The sequence below is a fragment of the Lepidochelys olivacea genome, assembly GCF_965140295.1.
Source record: "Lepidochelys olivacea isolate rLepOli2 genome assembly, chromosome: 13".
NCBI lineage: Eukaryota > Metazoa > Chordata > Testudines > Cheloniidae > Lepidochelys > Lepidochelys olivacea.
The window spans coordinates 38,878,060-38,895,564 of record NC_140423.1 but is presented as its reverse complement, the minus strand read 5'-3'; the positions used below and the strand labels follow the sequence as shown (position 1 = coordinate 38,895,564).

The 17,505-nt window shown below is 51.1% G+C and overlaps 1 gene segment (V, D, J or C); it reads right to left on the bottom strand.

Annotated features, from left to right (window-relative positions):
• Positions 1-1,193: 1,193 nt before the first annotated feature.
• LOC311529935 (Ig mu chain C region membrane-bound form-like) lies at positions 1,194-17,052 on the bottom strand. The segment is given in 9 exons: positions 17,043-17,052; positions 16,660-16,968; positions 14,833-15,159; positions 12,684-12,998; positions 10,685-11,014; positions 9,866-10,198; positions 2,656-2,795; positions 2,532-2,592; positions 1,194-1,357 (listed from the first exon to the last, which is right to left on the bottom strand).
• Between the last annotated feature and the right edge of the window lie 453 nt (positions 17,053-17,505).

Below are 17,505 nucleotides of genomic sequence, written 5' to 3'. Positions count from 1 at the left end.
TGACACCACCCTGAGTCCCACAGCTGCCCCCCACCACTGCTGTGCCTCTGGGAGACCCCCTGGGGGGAGCGAGGAGCTCACCCCACATGGCCTAATCCGCCCTCAGCCACTGGGGACGCTGCCCCGCTGGGAGCTGGACTGAGACCGGACAACTCGTACCATGCAGGGAACCAGAGCCCCTAGCGAGGAAACAACCCGAGTCCCACTTCCCACCCTCCTGAGCCCAACACCCCCTGCTCTAGGACTGGATCAGAGCCAGCGCCCCCTAGAGCGGAAAGGCCCCATATACCCTTCCCCACCCCCTGCGCCAGCCAGCCCCCCGCCCTGGGGCAGGACCATAGCCAGAGTTGTGTCTGTCGTGCTGTATGTTGCATATTTAGCTCTTCATTGGGATTTTTGTGTGTGGTGTGTGTGTGGGTGTGACTTTTGTTGTGTGCACTGAAAGACAATAAATAAATAAATAAATATACAAATCAGGCTCCATCTCATTCACAACCTCCATCCCCGACTTTCAGGGACCCCTGACACCCTCCAGAGGGTCATGTCGTGTCTGTAGGGGGCGCCTTCCGGCATGGAGAATAAAATGAAGGATGCCCGCTGCACTGGCCCCAATGGGAGACGGGGGCCTAGCTACGAACCCAGAGAGCTGGGACTGAGGGGCACTAAGGGGAGATCTCTGGGGCAGGGAATACCACTGATCAGCCAAGAAAGAAAGAAAGAAAGAAAGAAAGAAAGAAAGAAAGAAAGAAAGAAAGAAAGAAAGAAAGAAAGAAAGAAAGAAAGAAATGTGCGTGTCTGAGAATGGACGGATGTGTAGAGAGACACCGGGGGGCTGGGACATACAGTGGGTACCGTTCTCCTTGGTTAAATCCCCCAAACCACCCTGAAATGCAGCCACCAATTCTTAACTCCTTTTATTTTCGATCAAACACACAATTCCCGTGTAAGTTGCAAGTTAAACGGTGGATCAAATGAGACTCTTCTCCCTCACCAGAGTCCACGTTGACTAGACCTCAGGACACTACAGCCCTGCACACACAGACACACAAGGAAATCCAGTCCCTGCCGTGGGATGGCGGTGGAGAATTGAGGGGCACGGGGCTGAGCTCAAGCTCCAGCGTGGGCTGCCCCACGGGGACATCCGGGGAAGGACTCTGCCCTCCCTGCTCTGGGTTCTGCGGAGCTCAGACCCTTCAGCAGCCGTTGTCGCGCCCTCCGCGCTGCCGTGGAACATGGTCTTTCCCGGTGTCCGGAGAGGGGGCCGGAGCCCAGGAGGGCTGAAGATGGAGGGAGGGAATGAAGAGGACGAAGCAGTGCTGTCCCCTCCTAGGAGCCCGGAGCCGGGCACTCACCGCACCTGTGGGACACAGAGAGCAGAGGGGTTCAGCCGGTGCCGCTCACGGGCAGCATCCTCGGCTGGGAGAGCAAGGCCAGAAGGGACCCTTGGGACCATCTAGCCTCGCCCAGCCACGCCTGCATCCTGCCAGGATGTCTGGGTTGAGCTGGAGCTCATCTTCCAGACAGAGACACCAGCCTTGCCAAACCGCCTCAGGGAATGGCCACTGCCCACCGGGTGCCTCACACCAAGTCCCTGGGGAGCCGCAGCTGCCTTCGCTGATTCTCTCTGCTTCTGGTACCAGCCCCATTGCAACGCGGCCCGGCACAGAACCGGCTTCACGGGCACCTCTGGCCCTTTGTGCTTCTGGGCCCGACCACTGATCCTTGGAGGTCACGGCTGAGTGCTTATTGATTGACGCTCATTGAGCGTTGCTCTTGGAACATTTCCTCTTGCTTCTTAATTAGGGATCATTCATTTTTGGTCATTGATCATTAATTCCTCATTATTGACAAGTGATTCTTATCAATTGATAATTATTAGCAGCTTATTGATGCTTGATCCTCGATTCTTTAACATTAATTACTGATCTGTGAGTGTTGATTATTGATAATTAATTGCAGATTAATGGCTATTCAGCATTAAGTACAGATCACTCCGTACTGACCAGGGATAGCCAATCCGTGATTATTGATTTCTCAGTGATAAATAATTGGAATTGATAATAGACTGTTCATTCTCGTGTGTTGATCACTGCCATATTAACCTTGATGTCAGCTCGTTAATTAGTGATGACGGGTGGTGGATTATTAATAAGTAATCGCTCCTGATTCTCTCTCATTGATCGTTGGTCACTGTCAGGAATCAGGGCTGGCAGCAGAGCCAGTCCCAGGCAACCTGACGTGCGCACCTGGCCTGGAGAAGGCTGCCTGATTGGCTCCCCCCTGATTGCTTGGCAGAGTCAGCAGCCCGGTTCATGAGCCCAGCAGAAGTTAAGCAGCTGCCCAAAGAATTTCCCCAGGGCTGCGATAGCAGCTGTGACTGCTTGTTCCAGCCCTGTTCCTGCCTTTTTCCCGTCTGGGTCCAGCCCAGCTCCTGCCTTTTTCCCGTCTGGGTCCAGCCATGCGCCTAACCCTGGGCTCCAATTCCTGACTGTGGCTCTAGCCCTTGGCTCTGGCCTCTGACAATCACTGACTATGGGTGGTGATGGTGATGGTGATGGCGGCTGGCTGCATGCTGATGACGTGGGATCGATTCTTGAGCACGGGTTGTTGCTCTCAGCGGTGACGCGGGACCATGAAGGTAGCTGTTGCTCTTACCTTAAGCAGCGTGACGCCGGTGCTGTACAACAGGCTGAGCAGGAAGAGAGCAATGAAGGCAACAGGTGTCCAGAGACCGTCAGATTCCTCCTCTCCTCCTTCAACAGAGATGCCTTGGTCCTCCACTAGGCAGTGAGGAGCTGGGGATGAGACAAACGTGCCAGTTAGAGAGGCCTCTTCGTTAACCCAGGGAGCTGAGTGGGCACAGCGGGGAGCTCCGATCTGGGCTCTGGGCAGGAGATCCCTGTCCAGGGCCAGAGACAGAGGGTCTCTGCCAGGGGAGACCGGGCAGGCTGCAGGGGGAGACCCCCCGTCACAGGCTGCAATTCTCACAGCAGCCTCAGGGATTTCAGCCCCAACTTCCATTAAATTTCACTCCCTTTGGCTCCTTTACACACCCCAGCCACCCCGAGCATGCGATTCCCCTCCCCAGGCCAGCAACAGAGCTGGGCTGAGACCTGCCAATTCATAGCTCAATGAGGCCATGCACCCCCCATCCAACAGCGGCATCTTCCAGCCAATGCCAGTTCATTCCAATGCTTCCCTTCCAGATCTTGTGCTGGTGGCAGGGTGTGCATACCCGCACTAGCCAGGAAAGGGTTAATCACACCCTAGGGGTGGAGGAAGTCCTTCACCTCACACCATGCTAAGCAAGCTCCAAATGCTGTGCTGGTAGGAAGAAGAGCAGGCCAGCTCACTCTGCACTGACCGCCAAGGAGGAAGGACACTTGGTTGAGGCTCCAACCCAGGAGCCATTACAGCCCTTGCCTGTGGAAGGTGGACATCTCGAGACACAGACCTGGGACCTGTTGCCTTCAGCTGACCAGCTGCAGTCGGAGTCCCAGGGAATTACCTGCTCCGAGGAGCTCGCAGACCCCAAAGTGATATGGACTGCAGCTTCAGGAAGCCCGGTAGCAAGTGACCCAGGGAGATGGAGGGAGTGGTATCTCCCACCCGTCTAAGGTCAGCAAGTTGCAGTGAGGGGAAGAAAGCAATAACAGACAATGCGGAAATGGCAGAGGTGCTTAATGACCTCTGTGTTTCCGTTTTCACCAACAAGGTTGGTGTCGATTGGATGTCTAACGTAGTGAATGCCAGTGAAAATGAGGTAGGATCAGAGGCTAAAATAGGGAAAGAACAAGTTAAAAATTACTTAGTCATGTTAGATGTCTTCAAGTCACCAGGGCCTGATGAAACACATCGCAGAATACTCGAGGAAGTGACTGAGGAGATATCAGAGCCATTAGCGATTATCTTTCAAAAGTCATGGAAGTTGGAGGAGATTGCAGAAGACTGGAAAAGGGCAAATCTAGTGCCCATCTATAAAAATGGAAATAAGGACAACCTGGGGAATTACAGACCAATCAGCTTAACTTCTGTACCCGGAAAGATAATGGAGCAAATAATTAAGCAATCAATTTGCAAACATGTAGAAGAAAATAAGGTGATAAGTAACAGCGTGGATTTGTCAAGAACAAATCGTGTCAAACCAACCTGATAGCTTTTTTTGACAGGGGAACAAGCCTTGTGGATAGGGCAGAAGCGATAGACATGGTATATCTTGACTTTAGGAAGGCTTTTGATACAGTCTCATGTGACCTTCTCATAAACAAACTAGGTAAATGCAGACTAGATGGAACTACTATGAGGTGGGTGTATAACTGGTTGGAAAACCATTCCCAGAGAGTAGTTATCAGTGGTTCACAGTCATGATGGAAGGGAATAATGAGTGGGGTCCCACAGGGATCAGTTCTGGGACCAGTTCTGTTCAATATCTTCATCTAACATGACATCAATGATTTAGATAATGGCATAGAGAACACACTTATAAAGTTTGTGGACGATACCAAGCTGGGAGGGGTTGTAAGTGCTTTGGAGGTTAGGATTAAAATTCAAAATGATCTGGACAAAGTGGAGAAATGTTCTGAAGTTCAGGAAGGACAGGCAGGGCAGAAAAGGTGGGGGAGTAGCACTGTATGTAAGGGAGCAGTATGACTGCTCAGAGCTCCGGTACGAAACTGCAGAAAAACCTGAGTGTCTCTGGATTAAGTTTAGAAGTGTGAGCAACTAGAGTGATGTAGTGGTGGGAGTCTGCTATAGACCACTGGACCAGGGGGATGAGGTGGATGAGGCTTTCTTCCAGCAACTTGCAGAAGCTACTAGATCGCACACCCTGGTTCTCATGGGTGACTTTAATTTTCCTGATATATGCTGGGAGAGCAATACAGCGGTGCATAGACAATCCAGGAAGTTTTTGGAAAGCGTAGGGGACAATTTCCTGGCGCAAGTGCTAGAGGAGCCAACTGGGGGGGAGCTTTTCTTGACCTGCTGCTCACAAACTGGGAAGAATTAGTGGGGGAAGCAAAAGTGGATGGGAATCTGGGAGGCAGTGACCATGAGTTGGTTGAGTTCAGGATCCTGACACAGGGCAGAAAGGTAAGCAGCAGGATATGGACCCTGGACTTCAGGAAAGCAGACTTCGACTCCCTCAGGGAACAGATGGGTAGGATCCCCTGGGGGACTAACATGAAGGGGAAAGGAGTCCAGGAGAGCTGGCTGTATTTCAAGGAATCCCTGTTGAGGTTACAGGGACAAACCATCCCGATGTGTTGAAAGAATAGTAAATATGGCAGGCGACCAGCTTGGCTTAACGGTGAAATCCTAGCGGATCTTAAGCATAAAAAAGAAGCTTACAAGAAGTGGAAGGCTGGACATATGATCAGGGAGGAGTATACAAATATTGCTCGGGCATGTAGGAATGAAATTAGGAGGGCCAAATCGCACCTGGAGCTGCAGCTAGCGAGAGATGTCAAGAGTAACAAGAAGGGTTTCTTCAGGTATGTTGGCAACAAGAAGAAAGCCAAGGAAAGTGTGGGCCCCTTAATGAATGAGGGAGGCAACCTAGTGACAGAGGATGTGGAAAAAGCTAATGTACTCAATGCTTTTTTTGCCTCTGTCTTCACGAACAAGGTCAGCTCCCAGACTGCTGCGCTGGGCATCACAACATGGGGAATAGATGGCCAGCCCTCTGTGGAGAAAGAGGTGGTTAGGGACTATTTAGAAAAGCTGGATGTCCATGGGGCCAGACGAGTTGCATCCGAGAGTGCTAAAGGAACTGGCGGCTGTGATTGCAGACCCATTGGCCATTATCTTTGAAAACTCGTGGCGAACGGGGGAAGTCCCGGATGACTGGAAAAAGGCTAATGTAGTGCCAATCTTTAAAAAAGGGAAGAAGGAGGATCCTGGGAACTACAGGCCAGTCAGCATCACCTCAGTCCCCGGAAAAATCATGGAGCAGGTCCTCAAAGAATCAATCCTGAAGCACTTACATGAGAGGAAAGTGATCAGGAACAGCCAGGATGGATTCACCAAGGGAAGTTCATGCCTGACTAATCTAATCGCCTTCTATGATGAGATTATTGGTTCTGTGGATGAAGGGAAAGCAGTGGATGTATTGTTTCTTGACTTTAGCAAAGCTTTTGACACTGTCTCCCACAGTATTCTTGTCAGCAAGTTAAAGAAGTATGGGCTGGATGAATGCACTATAAGGTGGGTAGAAAGTTGGCTAGATTGTTGGGCTCAACGGGTAGTGATCAATGGCTCCATGTCTAGTTGGCAGCAGGTATCAAGTGGAGTGCCCCAGGGGTCGGTCCTGGGGCCGGTTTTGTTCAATATCTTCATAAATGATCTGGAGGATGGTGTGGATTGCACTCTCAGCAAATTTGCGGATGATACTAAACTGGGAGGAGTGGTAGATACGCTGGAAGGCAGGGATAGAATACAGAGGGACCTAGACAAATTGGAGGATTGGGCCAAAAGAAATCTGATGAGGTTCCATAAGGATAAGTGCAGGGTCCTGCACTTAGGACAGAACAACCCAATGCACAGCTACAGACTAGGGACCGAATGGCTAGGCAGCAGTTCTGCGGAAAAGGACCTAGGGGTGACAGTGGACAAGAAGCTGGATATGAGTCAGCAGTGTGCCCTTGTTGCCAAGAAGGCCAATGGCATTTTGGGATGTATAAGTAGGGGCATAGCGAGCAGATCGAGGGATGTGATCGTCCCCCTCTATTCGACATTGGTGAGGCCTCATCTGGAGTACTGTGTCCAGTTTTGGGCCCCACACTACAAGAAGGATGTGGATAAATTGGAAAGAGTCCAGCGAAGGGCAACAAAAATGATTAGGGGTCTGGAACACATGAGTTATGAGGAGAGGCTGAGGGAACTGGGATTGTTTAGTCTGCGGAAGAGAAGAATGAGGGGGGATTTGATAGCTGCTTTCAACTACCTGAGAGGTGGTTCCAGAGAGGATGGTTCTAGACTATTCTCAGTGGTGGAAGAGGACAGGACAAGGAGTAATGGTCTCAAGTTGCAGTGGGGGAGGTTTAGGTTGGATATTAGGAAAAACTTTTTCACTAGGAGGGTGGTGAAACACTGGAATGCGTTGCCTAGGGAGGTGGTGGAATCTCCTTCCTTAGAAGTTTTTAAGGTCAGGCTTGACAAAGCCCTGGCTGGGATGATTTAATTGGGGATGGATCCTGCTTTTGAGCAGGGGGTTGGACTAAATAACCTCCTGAGGTCCCTTCCAACCCTGATATTCTATGATTCTATGATTCTAAGTAAAAAGGATGAAATTCAATAAGGACAAATGCAAAGTACTCCACTTGGGAAGGAACAATCTTCCGCTCTACTCCGTGCTGATTAGGCCTCAACTGGAGTATTGTGTCCGGTTCTGGGTGCCACATTTCAGGAAAGATGTGGACAAATTGGAGACAGTCACAAAAGAGCAACACAAATGATTAGAAGTCTAGAAAACATGAGCTTTCAGGGAGGATTAAAAATTGGGATTGTTGAGGCTGGAAAAGAGAAGGTTGAGAGGGGACATGATAACAGCTTTCAAGAACATAAAAGGTTCTTTCAAGGAGGAAGGAGAAAAATTGCTCTCCTTAACCTCATAGGGTAGGACAATTAGCAATGGGCTTAAATTGCAGCAAGAGAGGGGTCGGTTGGACACTAGAAAAAACTTCCTGTCGGGGTGGTGAAGCACTGGCATAAATTGACTAGCGCGGTTGTGGAATCTCCATCACTGGAGATGTTGAAGAGCAGGTTAGACAAACACCTGTCATGGGTGGTCTAGATAATACTTAGTCCTGCCGTGAGTGCAGGGGCCGGGACTAGATGAGCGCTCAGGTGAGCCCGTGTCCCACTGCCCTTGCCTCATCCCCTCCGGTGACAGCCCCTGGGTTTGGCCATTACCACACTGCCCTGCATTTGAGGTCCTCTCTATTCACTCTGGCCGCTAGGCCACACTCCCCTACACTCAAGGGCTGCTATATTGACTCTAGCCCCAAGAAAACAAAGTCCTGCACTTCAGGGCTGATATATTGACCATGGGCACTAGGCCACACCGCTCTGTGCTCATGGGTTCCCTTTAGCAGACTTATCCTCCAGGAACTTACCTAATTTCCTTTTTGAACCCACTTATATTTTGGGCCATCACAACATCCCTGACAACTACTTCCACATGTTGACTCTGTTGTGTGAAGAAGTTCTTTCTTGTGTTTGTTTGAAACCAGCTGCCATTTAATTTCATTGGGTGACCCAGGTTCTTGTATTATGTGAAGGGGAAAATAACAGTTCCTGATTTACTTTCTCCACACCCGCCATGATTTTATAGACCTCTGTCATATCCCCCTTAGTCATTTCTTTTCTAAGATGAAAAGTCCCAGCCTGTCTAATCTCTCCTCAGTCGGAAGCTGTTCCATCCCCGTGATCAATGTTGTCCCTTTTCTCTGTACCTTCTCCATTTCTAATACATCTTTCTTGAGATGGGGCAACCAGAATTGCATGCAGTATTCAAGCTGTGGGCATACCATGGATTTATACAGTGGCATTATGAGATTTACCGTCTTAATATCTGTCCCTTTCCTAATGGTTCCTACCATTGTTACCTTTTCTGACTGTCACTCTGTGTTGACTCCAGAACTGAATGCTGTATTCCGGTTTTGGTCTCCCTAACCCCGTACGCAGAGGTGAAATCACTTCCCCTGCACACCACCCCCATGTTAATACATCCAGGGACAGAGCTGGGAGGAATGAAGGCTCCTAACTCAGTCTCACCCTCCTGCCTATCTCCCTGAAGACATAACACCAAATTCCTGGGCGCTCTGCCTCTAACCTTATGTGGTCAAGTGAGGACACATCTCCTAAGGGATCTCATGCCAGAGTGGCTAGGGCTACATTGTGAGACAGGTGCAATAGTTACAAAACAAGTCTTGGAGATGGGGGATCAGGGCTCTATTCCCACCTCTCCCACTGACCTGCAGTGTGACCCGAGACAAGCCACTTGGGCTGGGGACTTTAAAGGACTCTTAGGAAATTAGGTGCCAGTGAAATGAACTCAGAATTGAATGGGAGTTGGGTGTCTCATTCCCTTTTAGCTTCCCAATTTTAATCCCTTTGTGCCAAAATATCAGCTCCTTGGTTCCAGGACATTTGTTCTGCGTGTGTTCGTACAGGCCCATGCAATGGGGCCCTGACATCAGTCAGGAGATGTAGGAGCTGCAATATCATGAATAATAATGGATAGATAGCAACTCACTGCAGAGGGATGGGCAGGTAGAAACATGACACTGCATGAGGATGGATGGATGGATGCAGAGAGGAGATTGCATAATTTTGCATGCATGGATGGACGGATATTGTGCAATCAAGGAAACAGGTACTGCAGAGGGTAGGATGGATGGATAGATCCTGTGGAAGAATGAATTGACGTAGACAATCCATAAGGAAAGGAGGATGGCAAGAAAGAAAGAAAGAAAGAAAGAAAGAAAGAAAGAAAGAAAGAAAGAAAGAAAGAAAGAAAGAAAGAAAGAAAGAAAGAAAGAAAGGTGGGGGGATACATCTAGATATTGTGGGAGGAAGTGTGGATGGGTGGATGAGACACAGAGACAGTCTCCGCCAGAAGACACACCCTTCATCACAAACTCTGGCATGCTGCATTTTTATTTGGGCATATTCCACACACAGCCACACTCCGTACACCAGAGCTCCCACAGCTTTACACACAGGCTAAGACGAATCCCAGACCCCACGAGGTTCCCTGGCCATCTCAGATACGCCGTGAGGAGCCCACGCGGCTCTGCTCCTCAGTAGCAGGTGATGTCAGTATCGGACAAGATCACAGAAACATTGACGGCGGTGGGTTTACCGGAGGCTTTGTCCACGCTCCGGTGGATGAAGGTCATGGGCAGACCCTCGTGCCCCACCACGCAGGCGTACGTGTCCCCCCGCTCCCATTCAGATGCCAAGACATTGAGCTTGCTGTAGATGAAGTAGCGCTCCTCCTTCCCGGCCTCCCGGACGGGGCCGATGTTGGTGTAGGCTTCCTGGGGCACGGGCCGGTCCTGCTGGGTCCATGTCACCAAGATGTCTCTGGGCCGGAAGCCGGAGGCCAGGCAGGTGATGGTGGCCGATTCCCGGAGAGCCAGCTCCTCAGCGTGAGGAGGGGAGATGTAGACAGAAGGGGCCCGGAGGGAAACCACTGCCATGAGAAACAGCAAAGGGTTGATGCGAAGGATTGGCACCCAGGAGTCCTGGCTACCATCCTCCACCCTCATCTCCCTGCTATATCCCACGAGACCCCCCACTCCCGACCCAGACCCATGGATACAATCCAGGAGTTCGGCCCACACTAACCCACCAGATCCAAATACCTTCCCTGAAAAGGGGCTAGAACTCAGGACTCATGGCTTCCAGTCTCCCTATTCTAACCCACGACATCCCACTCCCCTCCCAGAGACAGAAAAAGAACCCAGGAGTCCTGACTCTGTCCCCTTCTGTCTCATAAATTTGCCTGTTTCATCCCAACCACAAATCTGTGACTCCCAGTCCCAAAGACCTCAAGCCGGATCACAGCTAGAGACAGAAGGTCCCGTCTCCATTCCCCACATCCTGAGCCAGCCACTCTCCCAAGCCTGCAGCCGGATGGCAGCTGGCGCCCCCTACAGGGGAAAGGCTGAGCTCTTACTGTGACTCTTGCGGATGCTCTTGACAATGGCCGACGGGATGTCTTGGTGCTTCACGGTGCAGGTGAACTCCTCCCCCGCCTGCCACTCCTCCACGCACACCCGCAGGATGCTGGTTGCACTGTAGGTGCCATCTTCCTGCAGCACTGGCTCCCTGGAGACCACGGCCAACGGGCCCCCACTACCCCGGTTCCAGGAGACCTCCAGGCTTCCGGGGGTCTCCATGCTGCTCACCAAACAACTGATGGTGGCGTTCTGCCCTATGTAGAGGTCCTCCAGGGAAGGGGGAAGGAGAGAGACCTCCAGAGGGTGTCGATTACAGTTGCTGACACCTGGTGGGGGGCAGGAGGCAGCGTTGAGGGCTGGGCTGAGCAAATATTTCAACAGGCACGAGGTGGTAACTGAGTGCCTCTCTCTCAGGGGCACAAAGCCCAGGGGCTGTTTGGGAAAGGGGCTGAGGGTCATTGGAGGTGGAAATAGGCCATTGGGTTCCCTGGTAGAAGGGGCGGGACCCTCATCTTATGGAGCAGTGGAGAAAATGGCTGAGATTTTCCAACCAACCAAGAGATTGGGATTCCTGGGTCCAATTATGCTTATTTGGGTCTCTCGGTGTCAGGAGCAAATCTGAAGGTCTCCGGCTTTGTTGGGAGAAAGCCCCATTGCGGAAAACATGGCCAGGGACAGAGCTGCCCTGGTTGCTCAACTCAGGGTCCTTCCAGACAGAAATTCATGAGCTTGATGACCCACCTGAGCTCAATACAGTTATTCCTCTTTTCCAGAGATGGCAGCTGGTACAAAGGACAAATGACCTGCCCACGGTCATGACTGGCACCCAGATCCTCCTGCCCTAACCACTAGACCCCACACTGCACCCACGGCTCAGGATGGAACTTCTGTTCCCTAAACCCTACCCTCTGCACAGGCAGAAGGGCCATTTATATTGCACACCCATGGCCCGCCGAGGTTCCTCAGGTCATGAGTCCCGCAACTCCCACCGCAAGCCAATGCGGGAGGGGAGACCTCGAATCACTTTAGAAATCTCAGCAGGGAAGCCCAGACTGACGGGAGTCCTGGCACCCGGGGTCAATGTCCTCTATTGAATGTTGTGTGAAGGATATGCATGGTGTCGCTCATGAGATTAGTTTCTAAAGTGGATGCTGCTGGAGCTGGGATTCCAAATTCATATGGACGTCCAAGCCCCACTGTGGCGCAATGGAGCTGAGGGGTTTCTCTCCTTTGTTTGCATGAATTCGTCAGCTTCTGAATCCGATATGGAATCTGCCCCACCCCAGCTCATCTTTTCCTTGAGAACAGATTTTAATTGGGTGCCTGTCATGGCTGCAGATCCATGAAGACATTCCTAATGTGTCAGCAACAAATTTGAGGAATAAAAAGGGACAGTAAGGACAAAATTGTGAATCAACCACCTTGGGAATCCATGTCCAAGTGTGGAGCAAACAACTCCCAGGGGGATCCACGGTTAAGAAGGAAAGAAATTTTTCAGTGAACCACCTCCCTGCCATGAAAGTCCTCTGTGAACCTTCCCCAAGAGCAAGAGTATCCATCCCAATGTCTTGGCCAAATCACAGCCCAATGAGATTACATTCTGCACCCTCCCTTAAATTCCCTCTTGCACTTCGGACAGTTTTCCTGCATTTCCGTTAGTGGTGATGGGGTCTATGAAGCTGCAGAATCATCTCCTCCAGAGGTGGGGTGGGATCCCCATTACTTGGGGCATTTCGGACTGGATAATGCCTTGGGAATACAGGGAACTCTCCTGCACTGGAGTGGAGGGGAGGTTCCCACCCAGCTCAGGTTGCAATAAATCTTGGTTTCACCAAAGATGACATCATAACGGAGAAAGAAATCCTTCATTGCCACGCCCCCTCCCCCCACCAGGGCTCACATGGAGTCATGCGGTTGTTTATGCCATTGGCTGGACGGAATAAGAACACATGTGAACATCCCCAAATTAATACCTGACTCTGAGAACCCACTTACCGAGGAACACCTTTTGCACAACCCTCTTGGGCTCTTCCATGGCCGGGTGATGCACCACACAGGTGTAATTTCCTTGTTCTTGACTTGGCTCAACCTTCAGGACGCTGTAGGCAGAGAAAGTGCCACTTCCTGACACAGGGCCATTGTTGTAACTGGGCTTGAGTTCCGGGGCGTTGTTCTTCAACCATGACATGCTGATCTCTTCAGGGTAGAAGCCACTAGCTTCGCAGATGAGAGTCAATGAGACTCTGTTCCCGGAGATGTCTTCGTGGTAGGCTTGGGAGACAGTGACTGTGGGCTCCTTCTTACTGATGCCTAAATGAAAAGGAAGAGGGGCAAGAGAAGAATAAGATTTGGTTTGTCTGTCTAAGTTACGGACTTAGATCCAGCAGCTATCACTGTGTGAATGGGCCAGGGAGGGCAGTTGTTCAGGGTACGTGTGAAGCTAAAAACCAGGCAAAATAAAAACCCAACCCTTGAGCATCATCTCCCTTGAAACTCAAAGAGCCTGGATCTTCACCCAAAGACTCAACTGAACTCCAAAGCCTTCCCCGCAGAATGCACAGTGAACTTCCAGATCCTCAACCTTCAACGGCAACAACTTAACATCATCATATTCATCTTCTTCACCTCCCTTGTTTTTGTAATCACTTCCTTCCTCCTTATCTTCATCTTCTCCAGCATTCTAACATTCTTTCTTTTTTTCTCCTTCAGCATCTTCATTTCCTTCTTCATTGTCATCGACATCATCTTCATCCCCTTCGAGATCATCATCCTAATTGTTATCCTCAGCTTGGTTTTACAGTAAAGCAGATGGATAAGGGGCTTTGAGCGAGTCCTGTGTCCCAAATCTGAACCCTCACCCCAAACCTTGAACCACATTATCTCCTCTTCACCCCAAGTCTCCACCATGCATCATCATGACATTGGGTCACCAACCCATTTGCTCACTCAGATGGAGCCTCTTCCCTCCTTCAAACGCTCACAACAAAATTCAACACAACTGAGATTTTTCAAAGGCTGGCTAAGGGACTTGGACACCTTGGGTATTTCAATGGGATTTCGGCACCTAACTCCACTGGAGACTTAGAGATTCTCATCAGAAATATCCCTGAAAGACTAGATGCCAGCGACAAGCACCAGCCTGATTTCCAGAGGTAAGAAGTACATATGCACATCAGACCAGAGTCCCTAACAGGCCACATCGCTGGATCCCAGGGAGCAGAGGGAGTGAAATTCTTGGAGAATCAGGAAATTAATGATAAAGCAGGGAATACTGGGGAAACTGTGCAAGTGGAAATTAATGAGAGATAGAGAATGAAAGATTCATAGGAGAAATAATAATTATACCTGCAATACACCCCTCTGCTGAGGGCCTGGGCTCCGCTAAAGTCCTACTTCTCGGGGGGTTAACTGGGACTTAGAGGCTGCCTAGGACTTGTGCGGGGTGAGTTTCACCCTCTAATCCCAATTAATAATGACTGGAGTTTGCCTTTCCCTTTGAGATGCCAAGGCTACTCACCTGTATTGCTCATGGTTATGTCCTGGGTTAGTTCTCCAGAACAGAGTGTGGTCACTTTGCAGGTAAATATGGTGCCTTGTCCCCATTGGGCCAGTGACACAGGGTGAGAACTGACAAGGCTGGTGGTCCCGTTGCTGTTCTTCTTGAGAGTTTCTGTCTTCGCCGCAGAGCTGACTTGCCCATCCACTTTCCATGCGATTCTGCTGGCTGCTAAATCATAACCCAAAACTAAACAGGTAACATGACCAGAATTTTTGATGACGTCTTCATAGGAGGGTTTGGTTAAGTAGATGGTTGGGTCAAGTGAACTTCTGAGGCAGGCTGAGAAATTCAAAGAGATGTCATTGACCAGCATAAATAATGTGGAAAGGCAGAAAAAGACTATTGAAATCTAATCTAATCTATCCACCCATCCATCCCCATCAGAACACTGGTAGTATCCATCCCATCCATCCATCCATCCCCCCATTATATCTCTTTCTCTTCCCATCCACCTACAGTATCAATTTCTCTGTGGTACTCCTATGTCTCCCATCACACTGGGGTCTAGGTGCAGCCTTAGGCAGGGCTGGTTTCTGAGTAACTCTCCACCCCACCTCCCCCCCATGCACGGGTGTAGCCCCTCACCCAAGCACTTGCTGGTGTTGTGCATGGAGAGCTCTGTTCCCACTGCTGGGTGGGTCACTTGACAGGTGTAGACGTCCCCCCTCTCCCAGCTCTGCCTGGTGACGGTCATGCGGCTCTGCCCCATGTAGGAGCCATCTGTGCCCATTGCAGAGGAAAAGGCCGGGGTGGGGGGGCTCCTCTCCTTTCCATTCACCAGCCATTTCACATTGGCTTTGTCGGGGCTGAAGCTCAGGAGGAGGCAAACCAGCTCCAGCTGGCTCTCTGTGGCGCTGTCCTCGCAGGTGGGGACCAGGAGGTGAACCTGGGGTGGCATTGTCAAACCACACACTGAGAGCAGAGAGAGGGGAAAACACAGTCCAGCGTCACTCTCTGTAGATCCCCACTCCCCTTCCCGAGAGAGTGCTAACTCTACAGTCCTCCCAGCACTGGCAAAAACCCCACCTTGTTGTGCTGTGTTTACACTGCATACTTTATTCAGCCTCTAGGGATTAACTTCACAGCCATGTAAGGGATTAAAACAAATGGGAACAGGGCCCTTAAATCATTTAGGCAAATACTGAATGCCTCCGTGCATTCTTTCTGCACATGCTGCTGGAGTGTGTTCTCCCTGGTAAACAGCAGGGACAAAGCTGGAACTTGAGCTGTGTTTGGTTGAACTTCTTTTCCTCAATTAATGTCCTGTTTAAGGGGGACTGTGGTGCTGTAGAGCATGACATGGCATCAGAAGAAAACCTGGGAGAGGACTGACTGTGTCTGACTACGGAAAAAGGGTCAAATCCTCAGCTGATGTAAGTCGGCACAGGGCCACTGACTTCCGTGGAGATCAGTCGATTTACACCCGTTCAAGTTCTGACCCCAGAATGCCTAGGTTTGCTGCTCTGGGGTTGTATCCATTTCAAAAGATGCCCGAGAACAGCCGGAGTGCAAGAAACACACACAGCTCCATGACAAAGAGGTGTAAGCGAGTGCTAGCTTGTAAGCGGGTGTAGCCCCGTTAGGGCCAGTGGTTGCTGGGAATTGGCGTTTCATGGGGCTGCTTGCTGCAGTCTATATAAGGGAAAGCTTCTGGCTCAGTGCTGAGGAAAGCACCTGAGGGGGAAGTCTCTAGATGCGGACCAGGCAGGAGGGCTAGGAAACATGCGGGAAAGGGGACCTAGTGGGAAAGGGGGAGTGTGCTCCCCATCCAGCCGGCTGAACGCTGGGGGGACCCCGGGTGGCTGGGAGCCTGTGCTCTGAGTTCCACTGGTTTTGCTTTGAGTCCTTGTGTGTGAACAAACCTGGCCTTTGGACTGAAGCAGCGAATGGGCTTTGTTCTACCCCCGCAGTGGGAGGAGTCTGGGTCTGGGTTTGGGTTTGGGTGAGGGTGAGGGAGTAAGGCAGTAAGCCGAAGATTTCCCCTGTACAGAAGGGCAGCATGAGGCTTCGGTGCCATTTCAGACCAGCTGCGTGTCTAAGATTTCCCAAGGTGCCTGAGGGATTTACGTGCCAAGTGCCCAGGGGAACCGGGGGCCTAAATATTTTAGGCAGGGCTGAAAATCCTCCCCTTTAGTGGAACATAGGTCTCTGCCCAGGGGTGCATTTCACCCTGAGGTTTCCCTCATTCCAGGGCCCACGGAGAGGGGCGCTGGGGGCGGGAGTTCTGCAATGACAAAGCACCGGGGCTCAGTGTGTTTCAACACGGGGCCAAACTTTCCCCACTCTTGCAGGGTGAGATTTTTCCAAAGGCACCTACGGGATGTGGATTAAGATTAACTGGCTCCCAGACCCTCTAGGCGCTTTGAAAATCTCAGCCTGGCTGCCCCCTCCTCCCCCCGCCGCATGTCTTACATTCCTGAGGGAACTTCCCGGACACTGTCTTCCCTGTGCCTTGATGCGTCACGTCGCACTGGTAGGGGTTGCCCTGCCGGGAACTGTCGGAGGGGATCAGCAGGCTGCTCTGGGTGTGGAGCCCATTGCTCATCGTCACCTCTGGGAAAGTTTTGACCCCCTTGGTCACTTGGCCAGAATTCCACTTGATGTCCACTGGTGATGGCAAATAGCCAGTTACGAGGCAGGCCAAGCTGGTGTCCGGGGGCACATTGCCGGTCTTGCTGCAGCAGGGAACCAGGGGGAAGACGGAGGGGGCTGTGCGGGTCGCTGGAAAAAGAAAGAGAATATGAGAGAAACCATCAAAAGGGGAAACTCTGAAAACCGGCCACTGATCTACCTACATCCGTCCATCCACCTCCCTCTGTGGCCTGATGGCTGCCTGGCCCAGTGGCCAATTCACTGGGAAAGGAGTCAGGACTCTGAGGTTCTATTCCCAGCTGCTGTGGGACCGTGGGCCTGTCGCAGACCTTCTCTCGCCCTTTATCTTTCCATTGTGAAGTGGTGTCGGAGCGATGGACGAAAAACACGAGAAATGGGATTCTGACCTCGGCTGTTCCAGTGTAAACCTGGAGCAACTCCAGAGGACTAGCTCTGGTTTTGTGCAAGTGATGCTGAGAGGAGACTCTGGTCCTTTATAAGGCAGAAATATTCCCCACGCGCCTCACAATGTGAGTCCAGCCCTCCTCAGCTCTCCAGTGTGAAGTGAGCATCAGTACTGTTGTTGAACAGATGGGGAAACTGAGGCCTGGAGAGATGACGTGGCTTCCCCAAGGTGACAGGGGGAGCCTGTGGGAGATCTGGGAA